The sequence below is a fragment of the Pollicipes pollicipes genome, unplaced genomic scaffold (genome assembly GCF_011947565.3).
Source record: "Pollicipes pollicipes isolate AB1234 unplaced genomic scaffold, Ppol_2.1 Scaffold_4219;HRSCAF=4965_pilon_pilon_pilon, whole genome shotgun sequence".
Lineage (NCBI taxonomy): Eukaryota > Metazoa > Arthropoda > Thecostraca > Pollicipedomorpha > Pollicipedidae > Pollicipes > Pollicipes pollicipes.
Window position 1 is genome coordinate 23713922 of NW_023596448.1, and position 17938 is coordinate 23731859.

Sequence of the window (17938 nt, forward strand, 5' to 3'; positions counted from 1 at the left end):
CTACACGATGTCGATGCGATCAGTGTTATAAATCAGTGTTATAAAGCAATGTTATAAATCAGTGTTTATCAGTAATCAGTGTTATAGATCAGTGTTATAAATCATTGTTATAAATCAATGATCAGTGTTGTACGCAAAGTTATAAGCCCGCCACAAGCGTGGCTGGTCGTGCGGGGCGGGGCCGAACTGCTGAACCTATAAAATGTTCGTGCGGTTAGCGTACGTTTCAGTCGTTCGGACTACGCTCTCGCCTTACTAGTCGTTGCCGTTACCAGTGGTGGCTAGGAAAGCCCACACGGAGGAAAGCTTTATCCCTGGCGTATTTCACGACATAATGATGCAGCTTGGTCCATATATCTGGTTGTGTAAGAGCTGCTTACTAAGCTGAAAGGACATAGCAGCAAACGTGAAATGCTTCGTTTTTAGCCGAAGAGCACGATGTATTAAACAGCTCCACCTGGTAAGATAACTCAACCGCTTTATTTCCAGATGACCCCCTTCGGCCAGCCATGGTGACCTTGAAGTTGACCGTTGCCTGCTGTCACGTGACCCTGGATCAGTGCGTCCACGGCCGCCCACTCCAAAAGCGTCTGAACTCGTGCGGAGTGTACCTGGCAGAGAGAATGCGGGAGCTCTGTTATGGCGACGGCAGTGCTCGCGGCGCCGGCGAAAAACGCTCCGCTTCAGGTAATCTCGCTGCGGTGTCATTAGGTAGCCGCCTTTCACGCAGACATGATGTTAATCAACAAGTGTTGGTTTTTTGGCATCGCGTCATCCCCCGTTTTCGACAATATCGCACACGCGTGTGTTCTTCTGCAAGTCCACAACATTACATACGCGTGTCCACAAGATCAGGTGACAACGTTGCAAGCGTCCGTACTGTCATCACAACATCGAGACATGTGCATACCATCATGTGCATGTAAACGTCGCCACACGTCTATGTGGCCTCTACTATCGTGCACATTATAAAATCATATGCACGTGTGAACATATGCACACCCCATGTTGTCGTCGTTTATCCACGTTTAAGCGACGGCCAAAACCGTGTATGGTACGGTAGGTAATGCTATTCATTTTGAAGGCAGCTATGGTCGATACGTGGGAGATCGAGCCATTAAATTGCAGTTTTTTTTTAAGCCTGAGCGAGGATGTCATTGGTGGGTGACCATAGCAGTGCATTTATCCCTGCTCATAGCCATGCAAAGGGCAGCTTGCATAGTTGCGAGCTATGTAAGCATAGCTTAGCTATGCTTAGCTATGTATGCATAGCTAAGCATAGCTAAGACACTGTGCAAGTTATCAGCGGAAGGTAAGTAGGCTACCCGTGATTTTTTTGGATGCGGTCTGCATGGCTGGGGTTGATGACTTTCTGACGTTTCTGTGTTGCAGTTTGTGGGTCCATTTACAGAAAACCTGCACCTGTCAGTTCATCTACGCGCTATTTTTGTCCGACAGCGCCTATGATGTCTGACCGGTGGTCGGCCACGTCGGCTGACCTCACACCCTAGTCGGCTTCGGGCCCGACCTCCGAGCTCCGGCGACAGCGGCTGCTGCAGTCGCTGTTCACTCCTCGCTCCCAGGACCGACGGCCGCTTGGTCAGCAGCTGTCCTCGAAGGGAGGACGAGTGAAGCGCAATATTGTCGAGGAGTGTTGTCATAAATCATGCACAGACGAAACTTAACTAAGCTACCGCTAATCATTTGAGGGCATGCTGCGCCGGCATCTGCGTGACATAGGAAATTACTTAGGGGTGTGCATTGCTTACGACATTCCCATGAGATCACGGTCGCTTCAGCTCAGAAACAGAATCTGGGCATTGTCATCCACATGTGTACTGCATTTTCTGCATACCTACGAGCCGCCGTGTTTACCATGTGTCAACACAACTTCTGCACGCTCTCCGGATCCCGCCGGTGTTATATTTCGCATTCCATTTTGCCGAGACGGCTCGCAATTTATTACCACTGTGGAGTATGTAATGAATGCATGACAATGCAGACCTCATTACGGCAAATGTACAGCCCATCCTAATTTTGGTCTGTGATTACAATTAACTCTTTGCAATGCAGTCACCAGCACCGTAAGTTCTCATGGAAGCATTGCTTCATTGTAAGGATGACATTCTGTAATTCATCAGTGGGACCTTCGTGCCTGTCCTTTGCCACATATTCATCAAAATCACTTAAGTGACAATTATGTTGATACATTGATACATTCTGTAATCTATCAATGAGACCTTCGTGCCTGTCTTGTGACACATAGCCGTCAATGTCACTCAAGTGCGCATCAGTGCTGATGATTTGATTTGTGCGTAGAATGTATGAAACAGCAACGTTACGACGGGGCAGACAGAGGTTTTTCTCATCTTCGATCCATCCCAGATAGAAGAGAGATGGCGGTGCTGTGTGTCGCACAGCGGTCTGTTTTTCGCAAGGTTCCCGTGGAGTGGCATTTGAGTTGATCTTGTTTAAATTTCAATATGTCTGTAACCGTGTTGAGAACATCTTGTGGTGCTTAAACAATTGAGCTGCGGAGGCGTGTTTAGATATTCACCTGCAACCTAGGAGCTCTGAAAGGAAAAGGCATTGACCATATACGCTGGATTTATTTTACGATGCATTGAAAATATGTGAATCGTGAGATGTCATGATTCACATCAATGAATCACGAGATCAAAATTCGGCTTCGCCTATATGATTGTGACATCAGTGGATTTACTAAATGCGTAGAATATGTTGCATTATGCTAATTTTAGCAAGCATTCCGTTTCGTCGTCCTTTCTGTACCTTTTCAGGCGGATATTGTGTTCATAAATGCCGGTCTGCCATGTTCCGGGGTGGCCGGTTGAATACGACTCGCTCGGGTGCTAGGTCGATTTGACAATCCTACGAGGTCTCGAAAATAAAGGGAGTTACAGACACCAGATTTAAAGAGTATGTCGGGCTCTATGTGAAATAGTTCGTGTCCAGTTGTTAGATACTTGGATCTTAGCCTTCGGGTCAGAAAAAATCAAACAACTCCAAACTGTGATCGGTTCTTAAGTGTTCTGAAACCTCTTCACACACCAGATTTAACCAATATATTTTTTGGCAAAAGGCTATGTATGTATATATGATGTCAGTGACCTTATATTTTCTTTAAAAGGTCAAACAACTAAGACCATTAGAGATTATTTAGATACTTGAACATGGGATTGGCATCAAGGTCTACGCTAGGCGGCATGCTCCTCGGAGCAAAAGGGTTGACCAAGGTCATTTAAGGTCAGTGACTGCCCTGACCTTCATGAAGTCAAATTAAGTGAACTGTTAAGGTCCTTGTTATAATGAAATCATATTTGAGAGTTTGAAAAATGACATTTTAAGTCGATTGCGCCGTAAAATAGTCGCATACGCCACGCAACACAAAATTCATTTCAATTCGGAGCAGTGTATCTGTAAATCGCCGCCGAGGCTGTACCATCAGCGTAAAGTGTGTCACGGTAGGGGTTTGGCTGAGTAGAATGGATGTCATTATGTGCTAATTGTGCTGTGCTTGCAGTGGATCGAACGTACACTGTCGAATTCTTTGAGGGTGGTTATGCGCATTTTTGCTTTTTGTATGCTCTCCATCACGCTGCGGGTTTTCGGACGCAGTTAGCAATTAGCAATCAAGGAGTGGTTTGAACAAAAGTATTTTGACACGCGCTAGGGTGGAGAGTCAAATTGACCTTCCCCGCCCCTCCCCCTTCCGAGGGATTTTCCGGAATAATATCCGAACGGCGCGACCTAGCCGCGACAAATTTTGCCTAGCTGTACACAATTGAAAAGCAGACCATGTGGTATCAAGCAATTGGATGTACCTTGTAAGGTCGCTGATCTATAGCAGGTTAAAGTCAGGTTATGAATTCAGCAAAGTCAATTTCAAGGGAATCGCTCAATCTGATGGAACAGAGGACTGTTGGACGAAACCAAACATCTCTGAGATACGTTCTTAGGCCACACAACAATTGCATGAACAAATTCTATTGACCTAGGGTCAGATATGAAAGTCAGACGAAGTTCAAAAGCAACCTGCTTTATTACTCTAGGCTCCCTGTTTTAGATAGCTTTGGTGCTAATTTTGAATTAAGTGATAGCATGAACCGCATTAGATATCTTGATTGGACTTCTTATAGGTCATAATGGGCTACTGACCTAAAATGACCGAGGTCAGCATGTCGTTTTTAGGAGCATACTGCTTAGCGCAATCTTTGTCGTACGTCCAAATGCAAAACTCAAAGCAGTCTTCTATTATTTTGGTCATCATGACCTTGGAAGGATCAGGCAAGGTCACTGACCTTGAATGACCATATCATCTTTTGCTAAGAACAGGTATCTAGGCTCTGGGGACACTTCGGAGACCAACTTAGAGTTTGACCTTGCTTGACCTTATTTGACCCAAAGTTCATTACCTAGGACGCTCAAACTTAGACCTGGGTGAGTTCGCGCGCAGGTTAATACACCCTGTGAATTTGGCGTATCCAGCTTTCTTAGTTCTTGAGATCTTGAGATCTCAGCTTGAGATCTCTCAGAAAGCTGGATACGCCAGGTCGAATTGACCCCTCACCGGAGCGCAGGATAAACGGCCACACGGCGTCCTGCGTGCAATAGACGTATTAGCTCACAAAATTGCCGCTGCGGATGGCCTGACAGCTTAGACTAATGCACTTCGGGACTTGCTATCATGGCAGGGGCCGAACTGAACAGTTCGCAATGCGCCTGTAAGCGGCAATTTGAAAAAGATCGTTCCGACTGATGATCGATTTACGTCGCTAACCAACAGTTCTTGCACAATGATATGATGTGCGCATGGTGGCAACCGCTGCACGCTACTAAAAATACTTATGAACTTGATGGCGTGGCTTTCGAAATCGTGGAGGCAACCATCAAGCCAGTGGTAAGTGAGACAAGGACATCCTAATCGGACAGTTGATTGTACTGCCTGCTGATAGCCCTATTGCAGGGATATTGAACGTACAGTGTCTCACTTATAACGCGCAAGCATATTTCCCGAGCTAAAATATACAAGCAAACATTCAATCGGTCGGTCTGCCGCGGTTACCGACGCACCGTCAAATACTGATGAAGACAGAGAGGACGTGTTAGACGATGAGCGGTTTACATCTCTAGCCGATGGTGCTCTCAAGATGGCATCGAGTGAGCATGGTCGCACCGGCCGCGCACAGCTAACAGCATTTTAAGTTAAACGCCGTAGCTTTCCGAATCGCGTTCGATGACGGACCGCAAACGTTGAGTAAAACGCTGGCGGATGGTAGACCGAATCCAGCGAAATCGAAAACGGACAAGTGTGCTGTTATGGCGGCTCATCGCCCAATACCAGCGCAATCGAATGCACATAGTGCCAACGTGCCAACGCTATGAGGACTATTTTTACCCGGCCGCCGTATTCCACGCAGATACGCAAGCCTTCTGCGCCGACGGTCATCTAGTGTTAAGTGATACCCTGAGTGAGTGGAATTAAGGAAATGGGAGCCCTGATCGTACAATCGTGTCGCATTGGAAGCTGACAGGCACACATCAACGCTTTCACATGCACACAGTCACACTCTCTCTGGAGAATAAAGGTGTTTTTCCCGGTCCAGAGTATGCAGCCAAAAACGGTCCCGGCCGACCAGCTTCAGGTACAAATGCTACGTCACGTGCTGATTGGAGCAAAAAGAGTCATGTCTTAGGATGGAAAATTGACATTGCCGACCAATAGTGGACCCACAGTGACGTCTTGCTAGCATGGTAGCCCTTCGCCTCTTGGGCGTCGAATGAATAAAGTGGATTCTGTTATGAAATAAGTGTGTTGTACCGGTGACTGATAGCCTTAAACCAGCACTATCGAGTGAACACGGTGGCAATCTTCGCGAACGATGAATAATTATTTTCACAGGCCGCCATATTGTCGTCATCGCGCTGCGGTCAACTGAATACAATGAGAATCAGAACTCGATACGTGTGTTTTATTGTCAGCTGATGGTACTATACCAGTGCTCTCCAAAGTGAAAATCTTCCGGTTCGATTATTTGAAGTTAAAACTATTATTATATGAAACATTTGTTATAATAGTATCATTATTACATTGTGTTATTTGAAGCATTTTCCTAAGGTCTTTGAATTATGGCCGTCGCCCTAAGTGCAGGCAGATCGCCGTTAGCCTGGCGCTGGAAAGGGGCGATTTAAACACAACATCTTTACGGAAAGGTTGTACCTTTCACGCACAAGTAAAAGTATTTCAAATTTTGCACCGAATCTCTTCAAATTACCGTTCCATTCAGCACGTCAGCAGTGAATGACACGCTGTCGGGGATCGACCGTAAACAAAATTGGACCAGTGTGTTGTACTGGCAGGAGATAGCCCGATACCTGTTCCATCGAATCTTTTAAGCACAATCCCCTGATTCTACGTAACTTGTTCAGTGCACTAGCAAGGAACATCATTTACAATGATATAAGTCAAGACATGCTGCCGAAATATCAACCCAACAATGCCTCCATTACACTGGTTTTTCTCCGAAGTTAAGGCTACTGCTACCGCCTTTTCCTCCATCTTAATTGAAAGTACTTTTGCTGGGCCACCGTATCATGGCCATCTCTGTTGGGGCAGGCAGACCACCTTTAGCTCTGCGCTGCCAAGGGGTGATTTGAACAAACAAGGTCATGTCTGCCGATGGGAGATGTATATTGCCGACCGAAAGCGCTCCCTTAATAACATCGTCATGGCAAGGTTACACCTCTGCAAAAGAAAAAGCACTTCAAAGCTAACGCCGTTTCTCTTCAAACCACGGCTCCTGTCGGCCTGTCAGCATTGAATGATATGTTCTCGGGAGATCGAGCAGAAAAAACCGGACCCGTGTGGTGCAGTGACAGCTGATAACCAGATCCCAGGCTTACCGAATGCACATAATCCCAATCTTCCAATTTCACAACAATTTTTTCCCGGCGCGGTATTATGACTCTTTATGCAGGCTGCTGCATAAAAAGGTCTATGGCTGGGCCATAGCTGCTAGTTCTACGCTGTCAAGGGGTGACTTGAACGTAACAGGCATGTGTGGAAATCAGAACTCGACCATGTGCACTTGATGTCATTGTGAGGGCACCGTCGGCGGGCAACGTATTTTGCTCGTCGGCCGATATGATCATTATGACGTCATAAATGTCAAGGTGACTTTGAGATACTCTCTCCGATATACCTTTCCCCATTTTCGCGGGAGTGTGGCTCAGAAAATAGAGGGGCTTGGGTCTGAAGAGGGACAGGATTGGGAACGGCACCGAAAGGTCTTCAAGATGGCTGTTCAGCTCAAAACCCCACATAAATGTGGAACACTCCCTTTAAGTGAGGCACTGTGGATGGGTGGAGAGAGAGGAGCAGGGTTTACCTTATGAATAGAATACCCTGTACACACACCTACAGTGTCTCAGCGCACATGGTCGGGCTCTGATTTCCAGACATGGTGTTTTATGTTCAAGTCACCCCTTGAAAGCGTAGGGCTAACAGCTAGGGCCCAGCTATCGCCCTCTTTATACAGCAGCCTAAATAAAGAGTCGTAATACCGCGGCCGGGAAAAATACGTGCTATAAAATTGGAAGATGGTGATTTCGTGCTTTTGGTAGGCCCGGGATCTGGCTATCAGCTGTCATTTCAGCACACTGATCCGATTTTTTTCCTTTTCTCGGTCGCTCTCCCGAAAAAGTGTCACTCAATGCTGACGAACCGACAGAAGCCGTGATTCGAAGAGAAATGCAGTTAACTTTGAACGGTTTCCTTTTTCTTGCGCGGAAGGTGTAATTTTGCCATAACGATGTCATTGTGGAAGCGCTTTTGGCCAGCAATGTACGTCTCGCATAGGTAGAAATGACATTTTTGGCTTAGATCACCCCTTGGCAGCGCAGACCCAACGGTGGTTCGCCTGCACCTCAAATAAGGACGGAAATACGGCGGCCCGGGAAAATTGCTTAAGATCAGAAATAAAGATTGGGACTTTGAGCGTTTGATAGGACTGTTATCGGACTATCAGCTCTCAGTAAAGCGCGCTTGTCCGGTTTTTTGTCCATTTTGGGCTGATTTCCTGACAGCGTATCATTTAATGCTAGTTGGCCGACTGGCGCGGTATTTTGTCATGTAACCAAACATGAACTTTTTGCTCATTCCATCCCTCGATTGCGCAGATGCAAGATACAGTGTCGAAATTGAAAAACTTGCTCTCGTGCGCGAAAGGTGCCACCTTGCCGTAACCACGTTATATTAAGAACACTATCTGTCGGCTATGAAAATCAGACGCCGATGGCCCAGTACGCTTCGCTTCCCGGAGCCATACCTCGATAATCAAGGGTCGCAACGGCATGAAACTTGCACAGCCAGAGAGACAATTGCATGGGCCATTGGACTGATGTGAGTTTATGACGTCACGTGGTACGTGACACATAAACACGGGGCGAAAATATTAAATTGGCCGTTTTTGACGGGTTTTCACGTTCTGGGTTATATCTCGGTACGCAGTGCAGGCAGAGGCGTGAATTTTGTTTCCGAATATTCACGAATGAAGCGACTACACTTTCAGTGTGCCGCGTCATTCGATACGAACATGCGTGTTGTGTTTGAGCTGATAGCCCGAAAGCAGAGCTATGGAATGCACGTCGCTGCACTCTTCGCGCGTAATTGTACAAGCCCATCACGCCATGGGTCGGTCGGTGGCAGACAGCAATTCGACGCCAAGGGGTTGGTTTGAACAAAAAAGGTTACGTCGACCGATGGTCGATTGATTTTGCCGGCCTATGGCTCCCCCACAATGATTTCGTGTGCACATGGTCGCACCCACCTCGTATGAGCAACAGCAGCTGACGTTCGACGCCGTAAATGTGCGGCTAGTAGCTGCTAGCGGTCATCCGGCGTCGAATGAGACACTGCGTGGGCCGTCCGAACATCTACGGACGCCCTATCGGACGTGTGTAGATTGTGTAGACTGGGTGAAATGTAGTGTTAAGATTTATTATGTGTAGACTGAACGTAGCTTGTAATGAATGCGCTAACATTGCTAATCTCAGCTTCGGCTGGCCCCTAGCGTTGCGTGAGACGCCGTCGGGGTGTCGTTCCAATGTATGGATGTCATACACAGTCAAGCAATGTTTGGAAGGCTTTTGTAGTGTGCCAGTATCACTGCAGTAGCTATGTGGGTGTGTTTTATCAAGTCACCCAAAGTCAAGCCCATGGAACGCCCTGCAATGGCCTCAGGTGATGGTGCATTGCGTGTGGAAACAACTGGCGCTATGTTCTGACTTAAGCTTGTCTATTTCTGGAAAAATGCCACGAGTGTTGATGATACGGCAAAAATGCATTCTCAACCCGGGTAACTAAGCATCACAGGTCGGCCATAAATCACAAAATGAGCTGAACAGCTGCTATAGGTTAAATACCGAGTTACTGCTCCATTTCAGCGTTTAATTTCTGCTCCAACACATGCATAGGGTGCGGAGCCAACAGGCGGCTGCATTTCCGAATACCGGAAAAGGTAACGAAACATCCGAGGCCAGCGAACTGTAGCGCGTATAAGTTCGCTCTAGAGAGCGCCGGACTCCCGTCGGAGCTTGTGGCTCTCCAGCGATCGCGGCGCTTCCGGCAAACAGCCTCATGACAGATAATTGGAAGCCCAACCTCAGACGGGTAACTGTTTTACATTTTCTGTGTAGCGACGTCTCCAATCAGTGCCCTGCAACTTCTTGAGATGCATTTATGCATGGCGAACAGAACAGGCCTTCGGTGACCATGCATTCAGGCACCTACACTAATGCTGTACGGGTCACACGCCTTATCAGATCCGCGGGAATAGGCGACAGGTGACTTAATGCTTCGTACACACTAAACGCCGTTCATTTTGGTTATATTTTTTTTCTTCACGGCGTGAAAAGGGTCTTTGTGAAGACAAAAAACCATGTGTTAGAAACTAGGCATTGCTCAACATCCAACCCGGGGTAAAAAGCGCGAGTAAGTGCAAACTTTGCTAATTAGAGGGCTTCACATAGCCCATGATCAGAGTGTGCCAGGTTTGAGGGTTGCGGCTTCTTTGCTGTCTTAAACGGTTGAGTTAGGTGACACTGGTGCAGCCACGTCTTAAGCCATTAATTCAACGGCGAGGAATCCTCCTGAACCTTTTATTGGTAAGACCTAATGGCTTATTAAGAATGTTGGCGGCTGGGAGCGGAATGATGGTGAAATTACGGCAGCTATTTAATCATCGTGCGCATTTCATATCACCTTGACGAGGCTGCCAGCTGACATCGTGTTCGGCCGAAAACACCTGTCTTGTGGTTAGCCCCTCCCCCCCCCCCCCCCCCAGTGCGGGTGGCCAGCCGAAGCATCCATGTGCTAAAATACGCAAGATATTGAGTAAAATATTTATATTAAAGCGAAGAGTCTGCGACGTTGTGCATACGAAAGCATTGTGGGTGGGCTATGAACTGACACCGCAACATCGTCACGGCTGAGATCACGGCTAAGGGCAACTATTCGCATGGTGTGCCACCCTGGCAGCGCTTGACTGGGTGCGGGCACCCGAGTAGAGCGCGGTAGCGGATCTGCAGAAGTCAATTACAAATATTTATGGTTGTGTGGGCGGATGGGAACGCCTGCATTTGATGAGATTGGTAGCACTATCAACTGGAAGCATACTGTCATGTTTGGCTGAAGGCACCTACTTCATTGGCATGAGCTTCTGACGTATTTCCGAGTGTGGATGGTCAGGGAGTGCGTGGATTTGCGAAACTGCTAGTCATTTAACAAAAGGTGCAATTTTGCGGGTAGCATCTGACCGTGTCGATTTGAAAGCAGTTGTGTTTAGTCGTCAGCTGGCACTAACATGAGTCACCAGCAGATGGAGTCTCTGTTATTGGTCTGACTTCAACGTGAAGGAGCGTGGTAACTAATTTACGACAGCCAGGTACTTCGAATCGCTTCTTTCCATGAACCGGCATCAGTAAAGTGACAATTTATTCGAAATATTGGCTCTGGGCTCGAGTCTCCCCTGTCCCGCTCCGAAACTGCATCTAGCTGTGGCTGAAGACACTGAAGAAGTGATGAGCACGGTCATGAGCAGACCATCAAGTTCTGCGACTTCAGAGATGGGTTACCATGCGTTGTACCTCACATAGCGGAGAACGGACTGGGGGGGGGGGGGGGGGAGGGGGTGATATATTTTCCCGTTTCGCAAATGGTAAGAGGCTGTCGCCTCTTGGGGCCTCCCCTGGCACGCCTCGGTAGGGTTGTTACGCGCGGCCTCCGCGGAGCAGGGAAGAAAAATGTTGCGACCTTGGAAAAGGGGAAGAAATAAGTGAAAATGCGTCTCTTTGGTTGACATAAGTGACATCTGACAACTAATGGAGTTAGAACAAAACGCATTTGAGGTCTGTCCTAATAGCTCAGTTGGTTAGAGCGCTGGCCGATTCGATTCGATTTTCGATTTCGATTTCGATTCGATCCGATTCGATCCGATTCGATCCGATTCGATCCGATTCGCCCACCCGTGACGGGCTGCGTCCGAGTCGCTTTAAGAGCTCACTGTCCGTACTTCCAGGCGTAGTTTGCGGCCGGTGACAGCTGCCGCGCTAAAGTTTAGATACTATCACGTGGTAGGATGGAGCGTGACGTGTTTTGCGGCACGCTAAACTTTCGTCACCAAATTCTAGCATCGATCCGAAATTCCACGATCGGAGGTAGGGGTGCTCACACAGCAAATACTGCATCACGTGACGTTGGGTTCCGCAAAGTCAGCCATTCTAAAAGGTGCGAAATAAGTTTTAAAAGAGGTATACTTCCGTGGGTAGCATGGCTTAAAAAACTGTGTGCAACTAGTGGAGAGATATCTGTGACGACGTAAATATTGTCTGGTGCATCGCGAAACTGAAACGACGCAATGCCCGCGAAATTTTTCGCACCTTTTCCCTAGACACGGAGCCAAAATTTTCCTCGCGGACATTAAATGTAAAACATTCTGCAAAATCCTGCAAATTTGGACCAAATGTTTGCGATATTGTTCAGTACCTAGCATACGCCTTTGGCTCAGGGGGCATGTTCCCCTTTGCCTCATCCTGAACTACGTCCCAGAGTATCCTTAGACATGTGCTGTATGTTGTCGGCAATTTTAAACGGTATCGTAGTTCAGGTCACTGGCATAGGCTTATCCGAATGATATTATTGGAAATTTTCCTTCTTAATTTTTCTTGTTGAACCAATAACCCTTCGTTTAGCTCAATTCTTTTTTTGACTACTTGACCCAATAATTCAATAAGTTTCGAAGCCAAAATATATAAACTGCGCTACGAATGTGTTTGATTGACAATTAGCCCTAAGACACGGGCCCAGTCACTCAGGAGCAGTGATGGTGCCTGTCAGTCCGGCTAGCCACTGGTGGAATACGCGCTGGCAGCGTATAAATTGTAGTACTCCACAATGTCTAAAGAGTAAACCAGACCAGTGAATGCACATGTGTACTCACATCGGGACGCTTCTTCAATATTTCCCAAGTCTGCCAAGGCCTAAAAAAGTCTTAAGGGTTAGATTTTTACTTTGGCCTCAGACTGACCTAAGCCAGCGCAGTGACCTCCTTGAAGCTTAAAATTTGTACCCGGGTATACGGGTATTTTTCATCTGGGTTTAGCCGCCATTATTGGGGCTTATGACGCACCCACCTGCTGAGGCTATATGTCGTCGCCTGCCTGTCATCATGGCGGGAAGGACAAGTACAGCGAGGAATCGAACCATGTACCTCTGATTTCCCAGACGCGCAAGTTAACCACCGCACTGTCGGCGCTTTCCTCAACGCGCAAAACGACGACGGCCGTATCTTCTACATCGGCGCTATTGTGATAACAGAAAGCTGGCTTCGTTCGCCGACGTCAAACGACATTATGATGATGTTCGACGACATCTGCCGCTGAGGCAGAGCGAGAAAACTTGGTAAAGCAGGGACGTGACATGCTAGTTAATTGTTTCCTATACAGCTGATATCTGTTCTGTTGTTTCCCGCTTAGTTATTTCCTATTTAGTTGTTTTTTATTCATTCCAGCCCCCACACCTCTTAAGAGGGAAGCGAGTCGAAATTGGGGAGAAGCCTGTTTTTCAGTGCATTTTGGTTTTGCCTTTTTCCTCAGGTCATCGCCAAACCCATGCTTGGCAATCCAAGCCCGGCTCTGCTGGCACATCACTTCAGTATCCAGCCCGCAGCGCAGCTCCAAAGCAGAAAGTGTCTGGATCAAGAGACAGGGGCGGTCAAAATTGCTGTAAGGCGATCGGCAGTTTACACTAGCCACGTGGAGGTATCCAGGTTTTCATGAATCTCAACCGTGTTGAAGACAAATTGCAAGCCAAAGGATTGTCTCGCACTGCACATTGCACACGAAGAAGGTGCCTACTGAAATAAAACGAGATTTACACAACTGTGATGCCGGATTAAGCTCGTGCTACATTTCTACTTACCAAACGGCGACTTTACTTTGAACTTTGGCCATAGTCGGCAATGCACTGTTATCAAGCAAAAACGTCATGTCGTCCGATAGAGCGATTTATAATGCTGTTTGATAGTGCTTCTGCCTTTCCGCCCTAACATAAAAGCATTTTAGATAACCTTCGTTAACTCTGGAATTAGCCGGCTCGCCAGCGCTGAGTAAATACGTCGTTCGAGCATGGGCCGGCAAATATCAATGACGTCTTCAAATAAATATGCTCAACGCGCACCTGACAGCTATAAAGCAGTCCTAACAAAAATGCACATTGGTTATCTTTGCAGCTGCCAATGGGCAATTTTTCCGGGCTGCCTTGATCTGGCCAGCACGCTACCGGCCGGCTTTGGCTACAGTAGGAAATGCACCGCTGAGCAATAACGCCATGTCGTTTGATCAGTATTTTTATTGGCGTGCGATAGTGCTTCACAACGACATTGTTTGAGCCTGGCTGCACACCCCGGTGACACGTAAAGGTATTTTAGATTGGTTTCCTTAACTCCAGAAACAGCCGGCTAGTCACCACTGGATACATGCGCCGTTGGGACCGGGAAATATCAATGGCGTCATAAATATATGTCAAATTTGCGCCTGACAGCTGTAGAATAGTGGTAACAAAAATGCACTGTGGTTATCTTTGCACCCGCTCAGACGAAATGTTTCCGGGATACGGAAGTCTGGCCAGCACGCTGCCGGTCGTCTATGGCCACAGTCGGCAACGCACCGTCAAACAAAAACGTCACGTCGTCCGATCAGCGATTTGTATTGGCGTCTGGTAGTGCTTGCACAATAACACTGTTCTAGCATGGTCGCACTCTCCACGAACGTATCAAATTATTTAAGATGGCGTTCGGTAACTACAATGAGCCGTCTCACCAGAGCTGAGTGGATACACCGTTAGAACATCGACCGACAACTGTTAATTACGTCATCAAAGACAGTGGTCCAACTGGCACATGATGCCTGTAGAACAGGGCTAACAGAAATGCGTGATGGTTATATTTGCGTCCGCCTGCATCTTTTCGTTGACGGGTCACCGTACTCCTGCTAACACGCTACCGGCCGGCTCTAGCAACGTTTTGCAATGAACCGTCATAACGCAAAACCGTCGTGTCGTCCGATCAGTAATTTATATTGGCGTCTAATAGTGCTTCCGCAACAACATTGTTTGGGCTTTGTCCCGCCGGTAGCGCACGCATGAAAGTATTTTATAACGGTTTCACCAACTGTCGAATATATCCATGCCATACATGCACCCATGCCACGACAGGTGGCACTGGGTTTCCGCTAAGCTGGTGTGACGCTGTGCGTCCACGGATTCCACCTGCAGACTCTCCGGCCCAGATTCCAGCCAGCGTCGCGCAGTGTCATTCCGACAGACCGTGCACGCGCGGACCGGAGCAGCGACCGCCAGAACTGCTCGCAGTCTGCCCGCGGCTCACTAGCGTCACCTGCTGACCGACAGCCAGCGCCGTCTGCCGGCTGTAGCCTGCAGGACGGGCAGCTACCGCCGCCTACCTGCTTTTCCTACAGCGCGCAGAGCGCGAGCCGGATCACCGGGCAGCTGGGTGCCGCTCGGGAGCCGCGGGGTGCGGAGCTCCACGCGGCCCGGAGGCCTCTGAGTCGCCGTCCCCGGTGCCAGCACCCAGCTCCCTGCCTGTATGGGAGCATGTCTTCGGCCCCAGGCGCCGTCATCAGAGAACATGAGCCGCCCTCGGACGCTGCCGGGAGAGAGGAAGTATGCTGATATGATGAACCTGTGGAAGTTCCAGTTCGCTCGGCAGTCGCTTGACTACAGCGGTTGTCGGATCTCTGACCAAGGCTACACGATCGGCGACGGCAAGCTGCAGGCGATCCCAGAGTTCCCGCGTCCAGAGAACTTAACTGACTTGAGGTAGTTCTTGGGACTCTGCAATCAGCTGGCGGGCTTCTCAGCAGACACCACCAGCGCGGCCCAGCCTCTCCGAAACCTGCTGAAGCAGTGCACTGTCTGGAGATGGGCCTAGCAATACGAGGAGGCGTTTCGGGACGTTAAAGGCGCGCTGGTGGCGTCACCCGTGCTGGCGTTCTTTGACTCGCGGCTGTCCACCATGCTCCAGACGGAATCTGCACCAACCCGCGGCCTGGGCTTCGTCCTGTAGCAGCGCCACGGAGATACGTGGAAGTTATCCCAGCGTGGCTCCCGTTTTCGCACAGACAAGTCACGCTGTGCAGTGGTCGACCTGGAAGGTCTGACCTGTCTGTGGGCCCTCCGCAAGTGCGACATCTTTTTGGCCGGCCTGCCACACTTCGGCCCGCCGTAGACTACTGGCCACTCGTCTTGACCCGGAGTTCGGGGAGGCTGTCTGGTCCCCACGATCGGATGGGCGCGAGCATCTTATCAGAAGGGACCCCGACAGGAGCGCAACGCCTTCCATTCAAATAAGAAGTGCCCAAAACCCGGCGCGGGGGGCCCCGAAAGATGGAGTGTAGTCGAACAGGTTATCAGATGACCCCGATAGGAGCAGACGGCCCTAAATTCAAACACCAAGAACCAATGTTCCGGCCCCCCCCCCCCCCCCCCGAGCAATCCAGTGTGGCCGAGGAGGCAAACAGATCCCGACAATTACGTACGGCCGCGTTCAAACAGCACGTGGTCTAGACCTAATGCATAGGGCCCCCGAACGATTGAATGTGCCCGAGCAGATTATCAGATAGGCCCTCCCACCCGAAAGGGTAGGGCTCCCCATTAAGAAAAGAAGTACCCAAGACCCAATGTGAAGGATCCCCGAACGACTGGTGTGCCCAAGCAGGCCATCGGATGGACCCCCGACAAGAGTGCAGGGAACTAAGCAAGTGATAGAGAAAAAGGGCCCATGAGTATATCGCAAGTGTATCAGTAGGTTGACTGAGACTAACGGAAAAGGCCCCTTGAGCAGCCGAGAATACCCCGGCAGGTTAAGGTATGGGACCCCGGCTATAGCCCACAGAGCCTTCCTGGCGAATGGAAAGAACACGTGGAATGGCCCGTGATTGACAAGAGTGCCCAAGCACGCTAGCAGGAAGAGCCCCAACAACAGCACAGGGCCCCCCGAGCAAATGCAAAGAAATAAAGGGCAACGTGGCATGCTCCTCAACTATCGAAATAATCTTGCATATATTGGGCACATACGTCTCCCAGAAACAGCATGGGGCGTCCAGACAGTGTAGTGAGTCTTAAAATTTCCAGTTCACAGTTTTTCCAATCATTTAATAACTTTTTGACTTCTCACAGGCTCTTCACTTACACTTACTTATAAATTCACTTCACTTACACTTACGAACTGTTCTTGGTCGTCTGGAAGTCCAGAGATGTCCAGTTTTGTTGCGTTTTGTGTTAAAAACTGCCTCTGTTCGGCCGGCGATGAGCCCCGCGGAGCTAATGGGCCCCTTCGAGACCCAAGGGGGCAATGGCCTCGAGGTCTCCCCCTATGGATCCGCCCCTGCAACACACAACTATTTGGGGTACATGCGGAAATATGAAATGATGTGGTCGCTACCATGTGAGACAAGGCTGAAGCCCAGTTCAAAGTCCACTTATAGCCATGCCCACCTTAAGCTATTTGCCCCACGTTGAGCCCATGTGCGTGCCATTCGGGAACGCTGGCTGGGAGACAATCGACTGTAATCAAAGACGCTGTGTATGCGGCGGTTCGCCGTTGTGAATTTTTGAACTTTTTTGTGCTCAATGTGGACGTTTTCAATTAATAAAAGATCACATAAGGCAACGTTGAAACGTGTTGCTAGTTTTCCTCAATCTTATCCGGTTGGGAGCACAACACTCAGGAAGCTAACTCAGTCGACTATGACGTGGCCGGTCTATCGACAGCAAGCGGCGGGACCCGGCTGAGCGCGAGCACGTCCAGAGGAAGAATATCGACATGCAGGCATGATATCAAATAACAGGTGGCAGGAAGAACAAACAACAATACACTCAGAGAACGCGGCCGGTCGTCGCTGGTCGCCATTAAAAATACACCGCTGCTGACTACAAGGTAGACGCCGAGAGGCTGGCAACTTTCACCAAGCGCGTTCTCAAGTCCGGCGTGGCCAGCGGTGCGCCCGTGCAGACCAAGGGCAAGGGTGCCAGCAGTTCGTTCAAGCTGTCGGCCGCCGCCAAGAACAAGCCCGCCAAGGGGCCGGCCAAGTCGCCCAAAAAGAAGCCCGCCGGCCCGGCCAAGGCCAAGAAGACTCCCAAAAAGGCCACTAAAAACCCGGCTAACAAGAAGAGGGCCACCAAGTCGCCGGCCAAGGATAAGAAGGCCAAGCCCACCAAGGCCAAAAAGGCCAAGTCGCCGGCCAAGAAACAGGCTGGCGCGCCGCCACCTCGGTCCGTCAGGGCGCTGCAATGGCCATGCAATGCAATGCAATTGCAATCTTATCAGAGCCACATGACTCGCTC

General features: G+C 49.1%; 1 pseudogene; it reads right to left on the reverse strand.

Moving 5' to 3' along the window:
* LOC119095023 (histone H3-like centromeric protein cpar-1) overlaps window positions 1-17938 on the reverse strand; it is a 33732-nt pseudogene that overhangs the window by 15057 nt on the left and 737 nt on the right.